The sequence below is a fragment of the Leuciscus leuciscus genome, assembly GCF_965113295.1.
Source record: "Leuciscus leuciscus genome assembly, chromosome: 11".
NCBI classification, from domain to species: domain Eukaryota; kingdom Metazoa; phylum Chordata; class Actinopteri; order Cypriniformes; family Leuciscidae; genus Leuciscus; species Leuciscus leuciscus.
In genome coordinates, this window is record NC_138735.1 from 12,864,526 (window position 1) to 12,886,111 (window position 21,586).

General features: G+C 41.4%; 1 long non-coding RNA gene across 1 annotated transcript; it reads right to left on the reverse strand.

The window, feature by feature from the left end:
* Positions 1 to 3,273: 3,273 nt before the first annotated feature.
* LOC309508724 lies at positions 3,274 to 4,993 on the reverse strand. The gene is made up of 3 exons (XR_014209694.1): positions 4,924 to 4,993; positions 4,740 to 4,783; positions 3,274 to 3,385 (listed from the first exon to the last, which is right to left on the reverse strand). It is a non-coding gene; the product is annotated as an uncharacterized lncRNA (long non-coding RNA).
* Positions 4,994 to 21,586: the final 16,593 nt, after the last annotated feature.

Here is a 21,586-nt window from a genome sequence, read left to right on the forward strand (position 1 = left end):
AATTGAAACCTGTTTAGAGATATGGAAGAAGCAGATTATGAGGAAGAAAACCATAATAATGGGGAGGAATAATTTTCTCCCCAACATAATATTCAATGTGCTTTCTGTATAATCTAGTACAGGTTTCATAGTCAACTGATCTGATTCTGTGGTACTCAAAACATTTCACCAATCAATTTAGTAGATTCTTCAGCTGTGACCTGATTAACAGTATAATGTTACAGTTTGTCTGAATTGCTAAAACACATTTCTTGAAACCATCACTCACATTCTCAAAACCTTAAACAAAAAAACTAATTTTCAAACCACATTCAGAAAACCTCTGACTCTTCTGCAAAATCAAACAATTGCCTCAAAACCATAAATTAAACAATGCTCTCATCATACACACAGTGAGTCAATATTATAAACACTACTGATCATTCATTAGACACTACAGTACATCAAAAAGTTAAGAACACAGAATCCAAAGCACGTAGTTACCGAAAAAAAGTGTATCGTAACTAAGTAAACAAATTTTGCAATTACATAGCAAAATTATAGTAATTACAACTTACCGTAGTAAGGTGAATAACTTGTATACTGTATGCACTGAAAGTATAGTATTGTACTGAATATTGTATAGTATTGAATGTGTGTATATTCAGCACTTGCATACTGTGAAAATACAGTGACCCAACTGCAAAAGACAAAAAGGTTACAGTAAAAAACTCTAAATGAAAAGCATTATAGTCACTCAGAAGAGATGTGCAACTGCAGAATCAAGGTCAGTGAGGGAGATTTATTCTGCTTCAGCATCATGTCTTCATGTTGGGTTCAGACTGAGGACTTTATTCACATCACAGACAATATCATCTCTGCAGGCAAAGGGAAAAACCCTAAAGCAGATCCAGCCTTGACAACATTCTCCACACTTGCTCTCTCATATTCCTCCTTGTTCACCATCTCTTACACACATACTCTTCCTCCTCTCCATCTTATATTGTTTCCATTCATTGTTGGTATCAACATTCAGTGCAACATTTTGAGTCAATTTTGGCACTCTGAACTGACTTGTATTATGTACAGTTCGACAAATTAGATTAGGCTATTGAGAATTTGGGGGGTTTAGTGTTTTAGCAATTCAGAAAAAGTGTATTTTACAACGTTTGTAAAATATTACTGTATTTTTGTATTCCGAGTTCAGAGTCTTGCAACATAATCAAAACCTAACACAAGCATGATGTAAATATAGAAAAAAAATGTTCAGATATAAATGTGCCTCAATACAGTTTGTTGTCCATGATGAAGAGAGTACATCTGTGTAGGTTTTACTGCCCTTCCTCCCCCAGGGGTCCCGTAGCACCCCTGGAAGAGCATAAAAATGCACATTCTGCAAAGTCTGCAAATGCAAAGTCTGATAAGCGTATCAAAGTTAAAATTGGTAGGACAATTATTTAGGTTATGTTTAATACATAATGTTGGACAGAGATGTCTGGCATACATGGAAAGGTGTTATAATAACATTTTAAATAGTGCTCACAGTAAAATACCAAATTTCAGTCTGGCTTTCAAATATGTCAAAGAGGTTTGTATATTGAACATATTTGGATGTCCCTATGTTCATTAAAGATTGTATTTATTTAATTCTATTACTAGACGTTTTTAAACTACATTACCCATAAGCCTCTATTACTGTGTCGATGGGACGGGCGCTGTAAATTGTAGTTCATTGAAGTGTGTAGTTACACTATAGGGTTAGGGTTAGGATCTCGGTAAACTTGTAATTTCTTTCAATATAGCAATACCTCATTGTTAAAGGACAGTATTACTGACGTCATAACGACAGCAAAACATATTTTGCGATATGGAGCGCTTTTTATTCTGACCTAAACGTTAGTCCAACCACAGCTTTTCCTTCTGGCGCCATGGAAACGTCAAAGCCTCGTCACACTTGTCCATATATGGTATTTACAGGCTCTTCCGACTTTTGATGTACGCAAATCCAGGATATTTATTTATTTTGTAGTTGTTATTTTTCACTGAAAGAAATACAACAACACTTAATTTCCCTGACCATGTATGTATAAGTTCTGCAATAAATAATAAAAAAAAAAACAGGCTCTTCCGACTGAAGATAATTACAAAAAGTAGCCTACTCTTTATAGTTATTCTAGCATGCAGTATTTTGTTTTAAACAGATGTAAGTTAATCTCTTAATCAAATAAAATGTGTCTGTAACATTTAAAGATGATTGCACACACTTTGTACTAATTTCCCAAAATGTATTGATATGCCAAACTATTTAAAGACTTTAATTTTTCTTTTCTTTTTTTAAAAAACAAACAAACCAGGAGCCACCAGAAAATACATTATTTTCTTCCCTTTGAAGAACACATTGCCCCCCAAAATAAAATAATGATATATATATATTTACATGATTAATTTTAAATGATTTTGCTGTGTGAATAAATGCAAGGCAAATATAAATAGTTAATGACAATTATAATTATAAATGTTAAAGGAATTAATATATAATATTGTAATTGAACATTTCAAACAGGACTACAACATTTAAGTGACATTTTAATAGCTTTAGTAGTATTCTGTAGTATTTATTTATGGCAAGCATACCAGACTCAAGTAGACTTACTTATACTAAAACAAAAATATGTAAAAATAATGCCTTTTGGAAAGCCATTATGACAAACAGCACTAACTCTTATGATCTCTCACACTTCCTGGCTGTTGTGCAGTTCTACCAGAAAGACTCGGGAGGCAAAATAACGTAACAAGTATGCATTTATTAACAGCCCAGCAAGCAAGTATTGAGATATAAAGTTCTTTGGCATTGGCCCCATGCGTAGCTCGCAATCCGAGCGGAACGGAATCTGCATTTCCTGCCTGAAGACGAATGTAGGGGCGCAGCCGACCCCCTGTGAGGTATGGGGAGGGACCATCCTGGTGGTGGTGGGGAGGATGAAGGGGAATGTAGGCGTCAGCATCTGCGAACTCAGACATGTGTAATTACAGATTTTTTTTACTACAAGTTTTAGAACACGATTGGATAGATGAGAAGGTAATAAGTGACGTAACAATTGAGTCTTCCCGGCAGAACTTGCGCTAAAGCTTTCATTTCATGAAAAATGAAAAAGTTTTTTGTTTGTTTTTAAACACCATTAAGAAAATAAACACAACAAGAGACAAGAGAGAGGGTATTGTGCAAAAAACTTTAATGAACAAAAGCAAGAAAAAAAGAAGAAAAAAAAAACCTCAAAAATAAACTTCCAGGTGAGAGTCCAGGTGACTAGGCTGTCATGCTGAAAGCTGGTTGGGATCTGGGGACTTAGGCATAGCATGTAGGAATTCACTGGCAGGCTCCCATGTGTCATCCCAGGTTTTGCCACTGTAAAATATCATAAGTGCACAAAATTTCATTAGAACACAGAGAAAAAAAAAAAAAAATCACTGTTGGGTTAAATTTAGAGAGTTCCTTGAAATGTATTGATGCTTGTTAAAGTAGCATTAACTCTGGTTAAGCCCAGCGGTGGAATGTAACTGAGTACATGTACTCAATTTACTTAATAACAAATTTGAGGTACTTGGACTTAATTGGTGTATTTTCATTTAGCACTTTTTTATACAACATTGCATCTCACAGGAAAATATGGTACTTTTTCCTAAACTACAATTGTCTGGCAGCTCTAGTTACACAATTTTCCATACAGTTTCTGTACATTGAAAGCCATGTATTTCCAAATTTACTGATTTCAAAATGTTTCTGATAAACTGAGGGATTAAGTTGTCATTAGTGGGATGAGGAAAATGTTATGTCATCTACAACAGTTTAGAACACAGATCTTATGTTTGATGTTCTTATGTTCCTTTGAAAATAACATTTCCAGCACATACAACAGGATTCTCCAGAAAAACTAACTTATGACACATAAGAGTTTCAGATGCTGAAAAATTAATTTATGTGTGCATGAATCACTGCTACTTTTGTAATGCATTACCGAGTGGATGTCCTGCAGGCTCAATAAATAAGCTAGTTCAGAGCTAGAGCTAGCCGCTAGAGTACTTACTAGAGACAGAAAACATGATCACATCAGGACCATTTTATTGTCCATACATTGGCTGTCTGTCAGCTAATTTTAGAATTCTATTAATAACTCAGAAAGCACTGAATGGTCCAGCTCCTCATTACCTATAATCCATTGTGTTAATCACAAAATTCCAGGATATTACAAATAGAATATTCTAAATGAAGACAAGGAGGTAGATCATTCTCCCATTTGTCTTTAAAATGATGGAATAGTCTTCCGAGCATTCCAAATTAGGACACACTCTCTCAGTCCAGACTAAAGACAGTCCAGATATTTGTCTTTAGTCTGGACTGAGAGAGTGTGTCTGAATTTGGAATGCTCGGAAGACTATTCCATCATTTTTCATCATCGGAATGCATGTCCTAAAGGTTACAAGGGCCTACCTGATGGATCTAGCTCTTCCAAATGCCTCTACCTCATTGCTATTTGCTTCTGAGTACTGACAATCGACCTCACTCCAGTTTCTCTAAAGACTACCTCAGAGGATGATTTACTGACGGGATCAACTACAGGACCAGGGAGTTTTCTCTTGCCACAGACAACACTGACATGAACTTCCATGCTGCTTGCAAGAAACCAGTTGAACTGTATTAGTCATGGAATGGACTAATTTGCATTGCAATGGAATTAAATAATTAATAAAACATAACTTACCACACAGTGCAAGGCAACCAGTGGACTCTCAATTCGGCTTTCCCCTACACACACAAACACAAGTAATAAGTATTCTAACTGTTTAAGCAATCAATGAATAGGGCATAACATATTGTTGTATTAATTTTGAAAGGTCAGAATCAGTCATTGAGATAAGAATGCAGCCTTACAGAACATATTTTACCTCATTTATCCGTTCCCCAGTTATACGATCAGAAAGGAACACCTTTTGCCTACTACATTTTCGGCAACCTGAAATAATGAAAAAACAAGGAATGCTTATTAAGCCATGAATGCCATGCTTTGTAGCTGAATCAGTCCATATTTATAATTTCACATGTGAGGCGATATACAGTCCTTTCCATTCATGTCAAAGTGAATTTGTCCCTGTTTATGTCAATCAAGCAAAAAGTACAGGATTGGTTTTCCCAAAGTCCTCTTTGCTTAAGTCAGGGATTGACATTAACCACCGCCCTTGGACATTGGCCACAGCTAAATAACTAGATACTGTGAACTGGCTACCAATGATTCGGTAAGCCGATGAATCTAATTTACATTAAGTCAACTGTGACTGGGAGCAAATTTATTAACAGTGTAGAGCAAGTATGTACTATGCAAAAAGTTACCTTTTCTTCTGTTCTTCAAAGACGTGGGAATGGAAGAGGCAGATGGAGGAGAGACAGAGGCAGAATAGTGTGAAGAGGTAGAGGTGTTTGTCCTTTTCATTTGTCGCAAAGACAGTGGAGGTGGGGAAGAAACTGAAGGAAGAATAGTTGTAAAAGTAGAAGAGGAAGTAGGAAAGAGAGAGGTTGGAGAGAGTTGGGAAGACAGAGGAACAAGGTTCCTATAGGTTGCTATAATACAAGTTTACTTTCATTTAAAATCTGTACATATTAACAAAGAAATATAGATGTATTCTAAATATTCATAATTTCTAAACCAAAACATTACTTACATTTTGTCAAGATAAATTCATAGGCCCTCCGCATCTTCTCCAAAAGAATTTTAGTGACAGGAGTGGGGTGCAGATGGGTAATTATTTCTGCAACCCATTTATTCGAAGCCCTTTTATCTGGCTTGCCAATAAATAAAATCGGCTTGTATCCCACAGCTTCAAGTTTACTCACCTGAAATGAACAAAAGCAGTAATAACACATTCGTTAAACAAACCCACTGAATTCTCGAAACATCAGTACTGTATAAAGCTATTTTAATTTAAGGACATTTAATGGAGTTGGAGTACAATGCAAGAAAATGTGTCGTAAACTGTTTCATTATAATTATTTTAGAAGAAACATTACTGAATAATGAACTGTATAGACCCTTTTACAGGCCACGTGATCAAATAGTTGCGCGCGCATTTTGGCAACGGAAGTGGTGTTTTTCCCCACTGGCTCTAACGTGTTAGCAACTCCGAAAGTTTATCAAAACGGTTTCCCAGCATCAAAATGTCTGGTTGTTTCGTTTACGGTTGCACTAATCGATATTCCACCAAGGGGCTTAAGTTTTATATTATTCCGACAGGATCACGGCCGTTTCAGAAGAGTGGCTGCAGGCGATTAAACGTGTTGATTGGAGCGAGGACATAATAAAAAATGCTTGCGTCTGTTGTTTAATCCGCTTGCGTAGCTTGACATGCTGGTGATTCTCGCCATACTTCCGTTGCCAATATGCGTGCGCATACGTCATCATTGTGTACAAACAGTAAAAGGGTCTATACAATCAATGGCCAGTTTCAGATAAAGCCAGAGGTACTCCTGCAGTTTCTGCCATTGCCATCATGACTTACTTACTTGACAGAGAACACAACTTATTGTTTCTCTTTAGCACAATTTATAGGTAAAGATGGATTCTTCTATGTATTAAATAATAAGACTATGTTTTTAAAGGCCAGATCACATTGGTACTTGTCTGATATTCAGTATGAGAAAAACACGGGTTTTCAACTTCACTTCACGTAACACTAACTAACACCATTTCTGCTTTTAAGGACAGATTTCCCCCATTGGCTATCCAGTGACAGTGACACCACTTTTTCTTTAATTTTCTTTTTGGTGGACAGGCTTGCAAAACAGACATGGCAAGTTTTCCTGCTTGCCTGATTGGGAGTCTGGCAAGAAGGGCAGGGCCTGAATTTGGGCCTTGTCATGACTAGACACCAAATATACACAAAAACAAACAGACAGAAAGACTCACAACAAAGAGATGGACAGATAAAACAAATATATATGTGTAAACAGAGAGAGAGAGAGAGAGAGAGAGAGAGAGAGACTGATGAGTACAGGTTAACAAGACGGACGTGGCTCTTAAAAGTGCCTTTGTTTGTGTGTGTGTGTGTGTGTGTGTGTGTATGTATATGTGGTGTGGGGTTAGAATAAAACGAAATTGAAGCTGCCAAATTTGAAGGACCTAAAGGAAAAAACAACAACATATTTGAACATTTTACACTAGTATTCTCTTCATCTGTGTTGCCAGAATGGGTGTATGTGATATTGATTTTATACAGTTCAATAAACAGAAAGATATTTAGAAGAATTTCAGTAACCAGACAGTGTCTGGGTCCCATTGACTTCCATATATTTTTTCCTACTATGGAAGTCAACAGGACCCAGAAACTGCCTGGTTACTGACATTCTTCTAAATATCTTCCTTTCTGTTCAGCAGAAGAAAGAAATTCATACAGGTTTGAAACAACATGAGGGTGAGTATATGATGACAGAATTTTCATTTTAAAGTGAACGTACTCGGTTACTAACGTAACCTCGGTTCTCTCTAGAAGAGGGAACGAGTACTGCGTAAGATATCTTACGCTAGGGGAAAATCCTTTTTCCGCGAGATATTGAAGCCAAAAATTATCCTTAATTTTGTAATAATGCAAAACGCGTTGCGGCAGCATGCAGACATAGGCGAGACAGCTCGCGCGCCTATTGGCTGCTCTGCGGCAACTGCAGCAGCCTATCGAGCGAGGCCTGGCGTGACGCCAGACCCAATCAGGGCACTTCGCGCCCGCTGCGTCACGTCCAGCCGAAATGGGCGTGGTCTAGGCCTATAAATACCGCTCGCAGGCAGCTATTATCTGGTTTTTCATCATCGAAGCAACCAGAGCGTGTGCATGCACGGCAAGATACGCAGTACTCGTTCCCTCTTCTAGAGAGAACCGAGGTTACGTTAGTAACCGAGTACGTTCTCTTACGAGAGGTCTCTCGTACTGCGTAAGATATCTTACGCTAGGGGACCCAATGCAAAACGCCGTGCATGCTGAGATCTGACACCAAAGACCCAAGGGCGAAAGCCCGGGGTACATATAGTGCACAATCACTCAGGGAACTCACAGGGAGTCCAGGAAGAGGGAGGGGCGAAGCCGCACTCTTCCACATATGGCAGCGTCGCTGAGACGCGAATTTCATCATACAGACAGGGCGGGGTACGGCCTGAACTGATGGGGGGAATGTGGGTCTTACACAGTTTGCCCAGGCACATCTCGTGCTGCTACTTTTTTTACTGTCGAACATTGAGCTGTGCTCAGTAGACGCAGCATTCTGAGCTGATCGCATCAGGTCAGACAATACTGGTAAACTTAGACCGACAGCAGCCTGGCCTGCAGGGCGGGAACCTCTAGGTTATAAAACCTTATAAATGTAGACGGGGAGGCCCAGCCTGCCGCCATACAAATATCTTGCAAGGCAATCCCACTTGACCAGGCCCACGAAGAGGCCATGCCTCTCGTGGAGTGCGCTCTGACACCCAACGGGCACTGCATGCCCTTGAGGCGTATGCCAGCGCTATAGCATCAACTATCCATCTGGATAGGCTCTGTTTCGACGCGGCTAGTCCCTTAGAACGTCCGCTAAACGAAACAAAGAGCTGCTCCGTCTGTCTGAAACCAGACGAGCGAGACACATAAGCTCGTAATGCCCTGACTGGGCAGAGGAGGCTCGCGTCTCTTTCCTCATCAGGGACCGGTAGGGCTGACAGGGAGATAACCTGCGCCCTAAACGGTGTGTTGAGGGATTTCGGAACATAACCGTGCTTAGGTTTGAGTATAACTTTTGAGTCATTAGGCCCAAACTCCATGCACGCCGCGCTCACAGAGAGCGCGTGCAGATCCCCTATGCGCTTCACCGAAGCGAGAGCCAGCAAAAACACCGTCTTGAAAGACAGGTGTTTCAAATCGATTGACTGTAAAGGCTCAAATGGCGCACCTTTCATGGCTTCCAGAACCGTAGAAAGGTCCCATACGGGGACTGAGGGAGGTCTGGGAGGATTCAGTCGCTTAGCCCCTCTAAGGAAGCGGATGACTAAATCGTTCCTTCCTATTGACTGACCAAGCGTTGTTTCTGAGAACGCTGCTATAGCCGCCACATAAACTTTGAGCGTGGAGGGGGCCCTGCCCCCATCCAACAGCTCTTGTAGGAAGGAAAGCACCTCCGCCACACCACAGTCTGTGGGTGACACACCACGGGCTGTGCACCAGCCCGAAAACACTGACCATTTCGAGGAATAGAGTCGTCTCGTAGACGGAGCTCTAGCCTGCGTGATCGTGTTTAATACTCCTTCAGGGAGTCCAACATGTACCCGTTGATGGCCCAGACATGAAGGGACCATAGTTCCGGGTGAGGATGCCAGATCGAACCGTGGGCCTGTGAGAGGAGGTCTCTCCTCACTGGTACTGGCCACGGGGCAGTACTCGCTAACTGCATCACGACTGGGAACCAAGGTTGGTTTTTCCAGAACGGTGCCACCAGCAGTACTGAGCATCCTTCTTCCCTGATCCGTTCTATCACCTGAGGCAGGAGAGAGACGGGGGGAAAAGCATAGAGCGGGCGGCGGGGCCACACATGGGCCAGCGCGCTCCTGCTCTTTGAGAAAAATTCCTGACAGTGAGCGTTTTCTTGAGACGCAAACAGGTCTACTTCCGCTCTGCCGAATTTCTTCCACAGCAGTTGGACTGTCTGTGGGTGTAGAGACCATTCGCCTGCCGGAACATTGTTCCTGGACAGTCTGTCCGGTCCTATATTCAGGAGCCCTGGCACGTGCGCTGCTCTGAGCGAGCGCAGGTTGCACTGAGCCCATACCAGGAGGCGTTCTGCCAGCCTGTACAGGTTCTTGGACCTGAGGCCGCCCTGGCGATTTATGTAGGACACCACAGACATGTTGTCCGAACGGACCAAGACGTGGCGTCCTTTTATCTGGGGACAAAAACGCGTCAGCGCGTTGTCTACTGCCAGCATTTCGAGGCAGTTTATGTGCAGGAGCTTCTCCCGTTCCGACCACTGGCCGAAGAACGGTCTGCCCTCGAGCAGCGCTCCCCATCCCGAGGTGGACGCGTCCGTGGACACCACTTTCACCCTCGAGGAAGTCCCCAGGCTTACACCTAATTGGTACCAGTCGTTCGCTCTCCAAGGTTTCAGAGCTGTGACGCACTTCTGATTGACCCTGAGGCGAAGCGAACCGGATGCCCACGCTCTGCGTGGGACTCGCGCTTTCAGCCAAAACTGCAGCGGGCGCATGCGGAGCAGGCCCAGCTGGAGCACTGACGATGCTGAGGCCATGAGACCTAGCATCTTCTGAAATTTCTTGAGCGGGACAGACGCGCCGCAGCGAAACGCGTCCGCTGTGCGTTGAATGTCTACCGCGCGCTGTGGTGATAGTCGCGCTATCATGGACAGCGAGTCCAATTCTGTGCCCAGGAAAGATATCTTCTGACTGGGTAACAGAGAGCTCTTCGCCCAATTGACACTGAGACCCAAATCCTCGAGGTGATCGAGTAAAATGGCCGTGTGTTCTATGAGCACTGCGCGAGATTGCGCTAGAATCAGCCAATCGTCCAAATAGTTCAGCACTCGCATGCCTCTCATTCTGAGGGGTGCGAGCGCCGCGTCCATGCACTTCGTAAATGTACGGGGTGCCAGGGACAAACCGAATGGCAGGACTGTGTACTGATATGCCTGGCCCTCGAAGGCGAATCTCAAATATCGCCTGTGACGTGACGCTATCTGTATTTGAAAATACGCGTCTTTCAGATCTATTGACACAAACCAATCTCCTTGGCGAATCTGCACAAGGATTTGTCTGGTCGTGAGCATCCTGAACTGTCGCTTCACAAGCACTTTGTTCAGTTGCCTTAGATCTAGTATGGGTCTGAGACCCCCGTCTTTTTTCGGTACCAGGAAGTATCTGCTGTATAGCCCTCCTTCGCTCTGAACTTGAGAGAGAGGCTCTATGGCCCCTTTGCTCAATAGTTTCGCCACTTCGGCTCGAAGTAAATGTGCTACTTTTGTTTTTACCGTGGTCTCGACGCGCGCCACATAGCGGCGAGGGCGTCGGCGAAACTGCAGCGAATAGCCTCTTTTTATAATGTTCAGCACCCACTTCGAAACCCCGGGCAGCTTTGCCCATGCGTCTGCATGGATAGCTAGGGGTTGAATACGAAGCGCGCTCCGCTCGCTCAGCGATGGAGAAGCTTCGGCGTGCTGCAACACAAGCATCGCGCTCGTGACATTTGAGGCATGGGGCGCGCTGATAACAGCGGGCAGATTGCCCGCGCTCGACTCCTCTGCGGTGGTCAGCCGCGAGGGGGAGGGCTGGGCGGTTCCCGTGGGAACTGTCATGTCTATGTGTGGATGTGGGCGCGGGACAGCGGGCACATTTATCACACCGAAAGCATCGTTCGCTTGCGAGAAGCGAGTGCACGTTGGTTTCGTTTTTACAGAAACCGTGAGACATGCATAACGCGGTGTTAGTGGGCACTGGGTAGTGGGCACATTCACCATGTTTGAAGCGCAACCGATCTGAGTCGGTTTTATGTGCGCGAGCCCTGTGTGACAGGCTGTGCTTGTGTGTAGGGATGGGCACTGGGCAGTGGGCATTCTTACTACACATGAAACACCATCGGCCGTGGCCGGGACACCAGAAAATACACTCTTTTGGGGATTTATCTGGGTAGCCGTGAAAACGGCATTTGTGTGCAGGCAAGCGGGTGACAGAACCGACTTGTTGGCTGCAGAAAACACTGGAACAGTCACATTTGCTGGAACTGGACGAGCGAATAGCTTTGGTGTGAGTCTGGCCGCAGCGGGACTTAAACACCGTCGTTTTCCTAGCTGTGCTAGGACGACTTCGGGGCCTCGGGCTTCACCGTAATCCTAGGTCGCGAACCACGTACAGCGGGGTGGCGACCGGATGAGCGGGAGCGCGGTCTCGCGCTTCGGGCCTGGCGGCGCTGTGAAGTGGAGGCAGTGGACGGTGGCTGTGGCTGTGAGCTCTGAGCAGACGGTTTCGCACGGCCTGCTGCAGAGCTGGAGCGCTTCGGGAGGAAGTGCCTCATAGCCTGTGACGCTTTCTGTACCTCTGCGAATCTCTCCGCGAAATCTTTGACGGAGGATCCAAAGAGGCCTGTGGCGGAAAGCGGGGCGTCGAGGAACGCGGTGCGCTCAGACTCGGCCATTTCCGAGAGCGTCAGCCAAAGATGTCTCTCAGTCACGGTGAGAGAGGCCATATTCCGTCCAATGGCTTGCGCTGCAGACTTAGTAGCACGGAGAGCGAGGTCCGTGGCACTCCTTAAGTCCGGCACGCAGATCGCGTCAGGTCCTTCCTCATCCAGCTTACGGAGGAGATCGGCCTGGAAGATCTGAAGCGTTGCCATGGTGTGCAGCGCTGACGCAGCTTGCCCGGCGGCGGAGAAAGCGCGACGGAGCAGGCTTGACGTCGTGCGGCAAGCTTTAGAGGGTAGGGCCGACTTAGCACGCCGTCCAGCAGAGCCTCTTCGACCGGCGGCAGCGAAAGGTATCCTTTGTTCTTGGCATCGTCAACAGCGGAGAATGCCAAAGAAACAGCAGGACGCACTCTAGCCGAATAGGGGGCTTCCAGGACTTGGCGACTTCTTCGTGTAACTCAGGAAGAAAAGGCGCCGGTCTGGACGCAGGCGAAGCGCGCTCCCCAGGCAGGAAAAAACCATCCAGCCGGTTGTGAGCGGGCTGCTCAGGCGAAGACCACTCGAGGCCGAGGCTCGCCGCGGCCTGTGCGAGTACTCGCATGAGCTCCGTCTCGATGGACGCTCTCTTGCCTGACGACGTGCGGGCAGGGGGCGCGGGGTCCTCAGAGCCCACCCAATCCTCACTGCCTGACGCCAGGATAGAGCAGGAATCATCCTCTCCCAGCAGGGCTTCCTCATCCACGATGTCAACGGAAGCGGCGGCAGACGGCGGCCGCTGTCCGTCAGGAAGCGAGGCTGACGAAGCCGGGGAAGCAAGCGGGCGAACCGGCGAGCTTTGGCGGCTGAGGGAGGGTTCCAGGGCCCGCTGGGCACGGCGCTTTTTACGGCGCGACGCCGCGGCGGGCGGGGGAGCAGTCTCGGTGAAGAAGGCTAGGCGAGTCCTCAGAGTCGCCATTGCCATCAGCTCGCAGTGAGGGCAGCCGCCGTCAGCGAGCGCGAGAACTGCATGTTCCTCACCCAGGCAGGAAACGCAAACCACGTGGCGGTCCCCGTCGCTGAGTGTGGCTCTGCACGAGCCGCAGGAAGGCATCTTAAAAAAGACGCTAGCTCTTTTAGAATGTGTGTCGCGGCGGCGACACACACACACAAAAGTACAGTGTAATAAAGGAAAGGATATAAGCGCCGGAAAGCGCAGCAGGAAGGCAGGAAGGCGGCGCGGCCAGCGACTTCAGTGACTCGTCCCGCTGAAGGTGCTCTCTCTCAGACGGCGCGGCTTCTTCTCCGGCTCCAGCGATGCGTGTGCTTCGCTTGAAGGATGAAAAATCAGATAATAGCTGCCTGCGAGCGGTATTTATAGGCCTAGACCACGCCCATTTCGGCGGGACGTGACGCAGCGGGCGCGAAGTGCCCTGATTGGGTCTGGCGTCACGCCAGGCCTCGCTCGATAGGCTGCTGCAGTTGCCGCAGAGCAGCCAATAGGCGCGCGAGCTGTCTCGCCTATGTCTGCATGCTGCCGCAACGCGTTTTGCATTATTACAAAATTAAGGATAATTTTTGGCTTCAATATCTCGCGGAAAAAGGATTTTCCCCTAGCGTAAGATATCTTACGCAGTACGAGAGACCTCTCGTAAGAGAACTATTCCTTTAATTACATTTTAGACCAACAAAATAAATAATGTAAGTTTTGCTCTATTTCGCCAAAAAAAGCCAAAGCCACAGCAGAATTTATATATATATATATATATATATATATATATATATATATATATATATATATATATATACATATGAATCAGTCATAAAGTTATACTTATTACATTAATTATAGACATTAATTGTTTTATTTCATATTGAAAACTTGTGATGAGCCACAAGGTTGTAGTTATGAATTAATCTGTATTGTTTATTATATATTTATTTGGGTGTTTATTATATAATTTTGTGTGGATTTTAAACAATTACTGGGCTGTAAAACAAACCAATCTGGCCACACGGTTCTTCATCTGAACATTTATAATGTTGGATAATAGTTGTGGGCCAATGTAATACTGGAAATCTTACATTCCCCTATAATTGTACCTTGCATGATTATATGCGACAAAAATTAACTTTCAGTATTTGATTAGCTAACTTTGCTAGCCTGCATATGTGGTGTAGCAAGCTGATATGTTTTAATAATGTCTTCATTATCATTGATTTGATATCTTCAATATAATTTACCGTCATAAGAAAAAAATGCCACCTACACGTCTCCACCTAGAGGTCAATAGTTTTTGGCATAGTGTTTCATCCATCATGTCCAGTATTATCAAAGAACCCATCCCTCCTTCACCATGCTTGCTTCTCCTTAACGACACATCGTCTCTAAAGCTTACCATCAATAATAGGCGTCTCCTTCTGGCTGGGTTGACAGCCGCCAAAAGGATGATAGTTTGTCGTTGGAAACCACCACATACATTGTCCGTGAGAAAATGGCTTGTTTCTTATCGGGATATTGTTCAGCTAGAGCTCTCTACAGCACGTTTGCATTATGTCAAAACCTCTAATATTGACTGTTGGTCAGAGCTATTAGAGAAAATAAATGAAATGATGTATATAAGGTCGGATTCTTTCTCTTCTTAATTGTTTATTTTTGATTTGTTTTATATGTGCTGCCCAACTGTTGGTCAGAGCTATTAGAGAAAATAAATGAAATGATGTATATAAGGTCGGATTCTTTCTCTTCTTAATTGTTTATTTTTGATTTGTTTTATATATGCTGCCCAACTGTTTTTTTTATTTTTTTTTTATTTTTTTTTTTATACAATGTGTAATGTTTAAATGTTCAGCTCCATGTTGTACATGCACTTCATTTAGTTTTGTTATTATTATCTAGAATATTTTATTGATTTCTGTGAATTTTATAATATGAAGGAAGAATTCAGGACGCGCTTGATACTTTCAATTATGATATATTTATTTGATATATGCAATGTCCAATATCCTGTGCTGTGTTCTATGATGTTATGTGGATCTCTGTGTGGATATCATAATAATGGAGAAAGGATGGATGGGTGGTAATGGAAAAGGGTTGAGAGGTGTGTGTGTGGGTGTGCGTGTGTTCCCTTCTTACTTTTTTTTTTTTTTTTTTTGGTTTCTTTTTTTTTTCGTTGTTAATTGTTCAATACCTTGAGCGAATCTTGTTAAGGGTTGGAGGGCGGGCTTGGGATGGGTAGGATATGGAGAGGGAAAGAGAAACAGAGACACAGACAACAGAATAAGCAATACTTTAATTGTGCTCTGTTTTATTTCCAGTGATGATGCAATAAGCCTAAGGTTTTCTCTTTATCTCGTGAAGGTGTTTCCTCTCCATTATGTAAATAATGATTGTAAGAAAATAAATAAATAATTGATCACGTCTAAAGGTTCTAAACACAACTTATTGTCCTGATTCAAAAGTTTTTGATGAGTACATTTAAGAATAGTATCCATCTCTATTAATTAACTCTTCTAGGCCTACTTACCGAGTGGAAAATCGCAATGGACCTTGGGATCGCCCCATACAGTGACGTCAGCGTTATTAATTAAGAGGATTTAATAAATATAAATAAATAAATAAACAAAACTTTGATTAATTGAACACAATCGTAGCGTATTATATATATATATATATATATATTTATTAACATCAACAAACCTCCGATAAAAATACGTTATCCAGCATGCTCTAGTTAAAGCAGTCACTTAACGTTACAACCTATGACAATAAAACGCTTAAAATGCTTACTTGAACGCGCCATGGAGTGTTGTTAAACTCACCTCTGAATGCCGTTTTACCTGCAGTTGAGCGTTGTTTTGGTTAAACTCACCTCTGAATGCCGTTATACCTGCGTTGTTAAACTCACCGCTGAATGCTGTTGCTCACCACAATGAGCGTTGTTAAACTCACCGCTGAATGCGGTTGCACACCATGTGCGTTGTTAAACTCACCGCTGAATGCAGTTGCCTATGAACGCGCTAAATCTTTGCGCAGAGGGCACTTTGATATCAGATTGCGAGAGGTTTTAAACATCAAAAACCAGTTGGAGGGCCAGATAAAGATGATCTGGGGGCTGCCATTTGACTAGCCCTGGCATAGGTCATTTATTGTAGACTATTGGTCCGTGTACTTTTTCGTTCATTCATTATTCTATTTCGGAATGAAAGATGAAATTTAAAAAAGGGTGCAGCTTTGTTTTTTGTTTAAAAGAAAAAAAGCAGAAATGGCTGTATTTTGTTTTCCAAATGTATTGTTGTCATCAAATAATAGTATTAGAAAATTGGACGACATTTCCGATCGTTTTTTAATTTGTAATATTTATTTGTACGTTTATTGTATTTCGTTTGACTGATCCTATCTTTACCCGGAAGTAAATTACACCGTCGTGCGAAGTCATAGATATATAGGCCTACACTAGATGTCGGACATGTAACCTATTTATGTCCGACACGGTCAGACATGTATTTATCATTGAGTCCAGAGAAAATTTAAGGTTTTGATATTAAGATAATCTACTTCTTTTTCAAAATATAATGCTAGTAGGCCTAAGTTTATTAGTCACATTCTTCCACTTGAGTAAACTTAGCGTGAGATTTCCCCCTCCCTGCCTCTGCTTAATAATTTTTATCCCCGGTGGGGATAAATTTATCCCCCCGTCAAAGTGATCAGTGCTACTATACTAGTGGCGAGACGGATCACTAAACTTATCACGGATCCGTGGTTTTAATTTTATTTTAAAATGCGCTATACTTTGGCTGGCTCTGATATAGCTGCCGCAGCCTCTATGTAGTCACCACTCTGCAGACTTGCTCAATGTCCCGCCCACGGCGCTATCTGATTGGTTACACCTCACGAGTAATATCAACACGCCACCCACTTTTCAACAGGCCCACCCAAAAAAAAAAAAAATAATAATAATAATAATAATTAAAAAAATTAATAATTCTAATTTTGTCAAGAATTATAAAAAATCGTCAATAGGCTCATAATGTGTACTAAAATAGTCTATATGTTTAGTTTTACAAACAATTAAAAAAAGCTGGCTATGTCTATTTTGATGTTTCTGCGCAAGTTCAGCAGACAGTGAGGGTTCGGGTTTGTTCCGATCAGAGCTCGTGAGCGGAGAGCGCATTTCTGAATAGCCTATATTCTGCTCCGCTCGGTCATTCCGTATGAGGCGCCGGACTGGACAAAAGCGAGGCGAACTGCGCGAGCGAGCGACAGCGCGCGAGAGAGACCGAGTGTGTCTGCGCGCGCGAGCGAAAGTGAGCGAGAGAGACCGAGTGTGTCTGCGCGCGCGAGCGAAAGTGCGCGAGAGAGACCGGGTGTGTCTGCGCGCGAGAGAGATCGGGTGTAATATAGTATCACTGATCAGATGTCATGATAATAATATCATTAGATGTCATGCAGGGCTTATTTGATATTATTTAAAGTAATTCACCAAAACATAGCCCATTTCAGCTGACTTCAACATTTGATGGTGTAATTCTGTATTTAAATATAGTTAAAATGGCAATACTATATATTACTATACAATACTCTCCTCGTCTTGCTGTCTCTTCCCCTCCTTAAGATGAGCTTTTTTTAATTTACTGAAGGCTACAAATTGTATTAATTCTGTATTAATTCTCAATATGTACACATTAATAATTAATATTGTGCCTAACATGATGAATACGGCTTTGTTAATGTGTCTTGTCCCCTCACAATGACAGTAAACTAAGTTATTACAACACATGAGTCAAGTTACATTTTCAGAATGTTTATAATATTGTGTATAATATGTGTATATATTATACAATATACAGAATGTGTATAATATTCGCGTTGTGTTAAGTAAATCACGGTGGTTCAATATGTTCAAACTCGTGCTGTTCCATGCGCTCTTAAACCAGGCTTAGACACACTCGGTCTCTCTCGCGCACCGTTGACACACTCGGTCTCGGTCTCTCTCGCGCACCGTTGACACACTCGGTCTCTCTCGCACACAGCAAACTGTATCTATCAAGTTCAAATTCCTTCATTAGCTGACATTTGGAGTAGACTATTATTGCCAAATATGACTAGTAGGCTACTGCTAGTAGTAACATACACTGTAAACCCAAACAGAATAACTAACTTAAAATGGAAAGTACCTGTTACTCAAAATGTGCCAAAAAGTTTAGCTAACTATTATTTTTCAGTTTATTCAACATCTATCAGAGATTTAAATTAACAGTAATAGTTTTTTTTGAGTTTTTACAACTACACTAAAGTTTAGGGAACTTGAAAAATAGATTCAACCATAATCAAATACTTTAATGTCAAACATACGTCCTCTAGTGGCGTAAAAAAAAAGTGACGTCATCGCTGAACATGCACTCAGACGTATTCCAAACAGATGCACAGAAGTTCGCGCTCTAAGGGGGGAATTGTTTGGATGGCTACAAACATATGCAAGTATTCAGCGGTTTCAAATAATGTTGCCGTCTAGTTGGTATCAGCTACACTAACACCCACGTTAGGTTTTCCATTTTTCAAAATATTTAGAATAGAGCTACCAGTTAAAAGTGTACAAACATATGTAAATTTCTTTAACGTTAGGATTTTAAATGATGCAGCGCACATGAACATTTTTAAATCATATTAAGTCGTGTATTTTCTCTATACGTGAAGTCAGCTGCAGGTTATCTGGTGATTTCAAATTTGTAATTTGTACTGTTAAGTTGTAAAATGTATACACTGTAAAAAAAATTCGTAATTTGAATGGTAAAATACTGTAAAAAAGCAACGGAAAAAACATGTTAAATCCTTAACGGTATGTACCCTTATTATATACCGTGAAAAACTGTAATAGCTCTCACGGGACATTTCATGTAGTTTTACAGTAAAATGCTGTTAAATGTACGGATTTTGGAAGTACACTGTAAAAAAAGCCTTACCGTTGCATTTACCATTACTTACCGTAAAAAATACGGTAGAAATATGTATGTTTTACGGCACTGAACTAAAGTTTACGGTAAAAAACTGCCAGCTGTTTGAAAGCGATTTACCGTAAAAAAATACGGTAGTAATATTTTAGGTTTTATGGCATTGAACATTGAACTGAACTTTTATATAAAAAATAAAAAATAAAAACCTGCCAGCTGTGGTTTCCTGTAATCTAATTATTGAGAATTACCAGAGGTTCAGACGTTGATATTTTATTGAAAATAATAAAGTTTGAAGTTACCATAATGGAGATGAGTGTTTGCTTTAGTTGGGCTCTTGACCCTTGACTTTTTAACTTTAGATTTACTCTGACTGCCTTAACTGTGTGGTTATATAACACAAACGTTATGGCATGAAAATCAGAGAGAAAATTTGATCAGATGATGATGGCAGGTAAATGATGACATAATCGTCATTTTATGGCCTGATTCACTGATCTCATAAAGAGTCTTATCTCTCACTTTATAAGCAAAGTGATAATATTAATTATAATATTAAAAATAAATATTTCATATTATTGAGTATATTATCTCTGTAAGCCAGCAGTGAGCAACAGATAATCTGAAGAACTTTAAAAGTACATGGTGTAGAAAAAAGGTTTTGAACTACTGTTTGATTTAAACCAACACAGACATCAAGATTCAGCGTATGAATCTCAACAACGGTGACAATCAACACAATAATCAGATAAAACTCTGAACATCACAAAACAAGCTACTAAAAAGCTGCAACAAAAACAACAGCTAAAATAAAAGCAGATATAATAATAAAAGAAAATACTAAGGCAATTCAGCATAATGTATTCCTGCTGCAATGCATGCTGGGAGATACTGATGAGTTTTGATTGGAGGCTCCATCAAGTGCACTGCACTTTTATCATCACCATTGTTGAGATTCATACGCTGACTCTTGATGTCTGTGTGTGTCTGAAAGATACAGTAGTTCAAACCTTTATTGTACACAAAGTTATAAAAATTCTTCTGATTATCACAGTAATGATGGAACACATGCTGTAGAATCATAGGGCTACTACGATCAATAATGTAAAATGAATAACACATATAATCAAAGATAAGACTCTGTAAAAGCTCAGTGAATCAAACATGGTGATTGCCATCACTGATACACAACCAACATCACATGATTCATTTTCTCTCTGATTTTCTAGCCATAATCAGCATGTCTTATAAACATAGAGTTACAGCAGGCAGAGAAAAACTAATGTTAGAAAGTAAAGGGTCATGAGCCCAAAGCCGTCACTGATCTCCATCATGGTGACTTCAAATGAAACAATAAATCATCAACATCTAAACCTCTGTTAATTCTCAAACAGACCTGTAGACGTCTGACAGAAATAAAGTCAGTCTGGTTAGTAATAAGTGAAGCTGGTAATGCTGTTTGTGGAGTTGTTTAATCCTCCTCTGCTGAGATCTTCACAAATTTAATGTCTTCTTTTCTCTTCAGTTGATTTCATCTGAGGCTGTGTCTGAAGTCAGTTGTAGTTCTTGTGTTTCTACTCGTCTCTTTTTTCTGTTCCTGTTGTTTCTCTAAATGGACATTCCCAGAATTCCCTGTGTGACACTTCACATTTGATGCTATTTCATTTAAATAATTATGTTTCTTTTTGGTTTTTGTTATCAGTTTTATACATTTGGGGTTTATATTACATCATATATTGTTTAATGAATGTTTATGGCATTATTTTGAGTCACGTGTGTGTCACCATGATGGCGCTTTGTATTTGTGTGTATGACACTGTGCACCTTCTTAATATTAACATGTGCCTCAGTTTGTGGAAAACTAATGGTATACTTAAATCATCGTGTTTTTTTCTTTTTTACCACTTGTGTTATTATTATGGTTATCATTATATTACAAAGATATAAAGCAGACTTTAATACTTTAGTGAAATTTAATGATAACATTTATCGGTTTATGTAATATAACGGTTGTCCCATGAAAACTAAAAGGTTCCTACTGTATTTTTTATGGCAAAGTACTGGAAACCACAGCTGATGTTTTTTTTTACCACACATTTAAATCCTGCTGAAGGTTTTTTTTTTTTTTTTTTTAAGTAAGGTTGCTACCATATTTTTTACGGTAAAATACTGGCAACCACAGCTGCCATTTTTTTACCGTAAATTTTACAGGTTTTTTTTAACAGTGTATATTTGAGTACAGAAAACTTATAAAAAACAAGGCAATCAGTTGCCACAAAATATTTAAGTAACATTACTACTACAATTTAAGTTACGTAAATTATATAATTTAATTTAATAACACTTAAAGTTCTTTAAAGTAAGTTTAGATAAATTAAAAGTGTTGATATATATTTGAGGGATATTTTAATTAAGTGAAATAATTAAAGTTGTCAGTACTCAAAACTTTGAGTTGCATTAAAGTAAAGATGAGCAATACACTAAC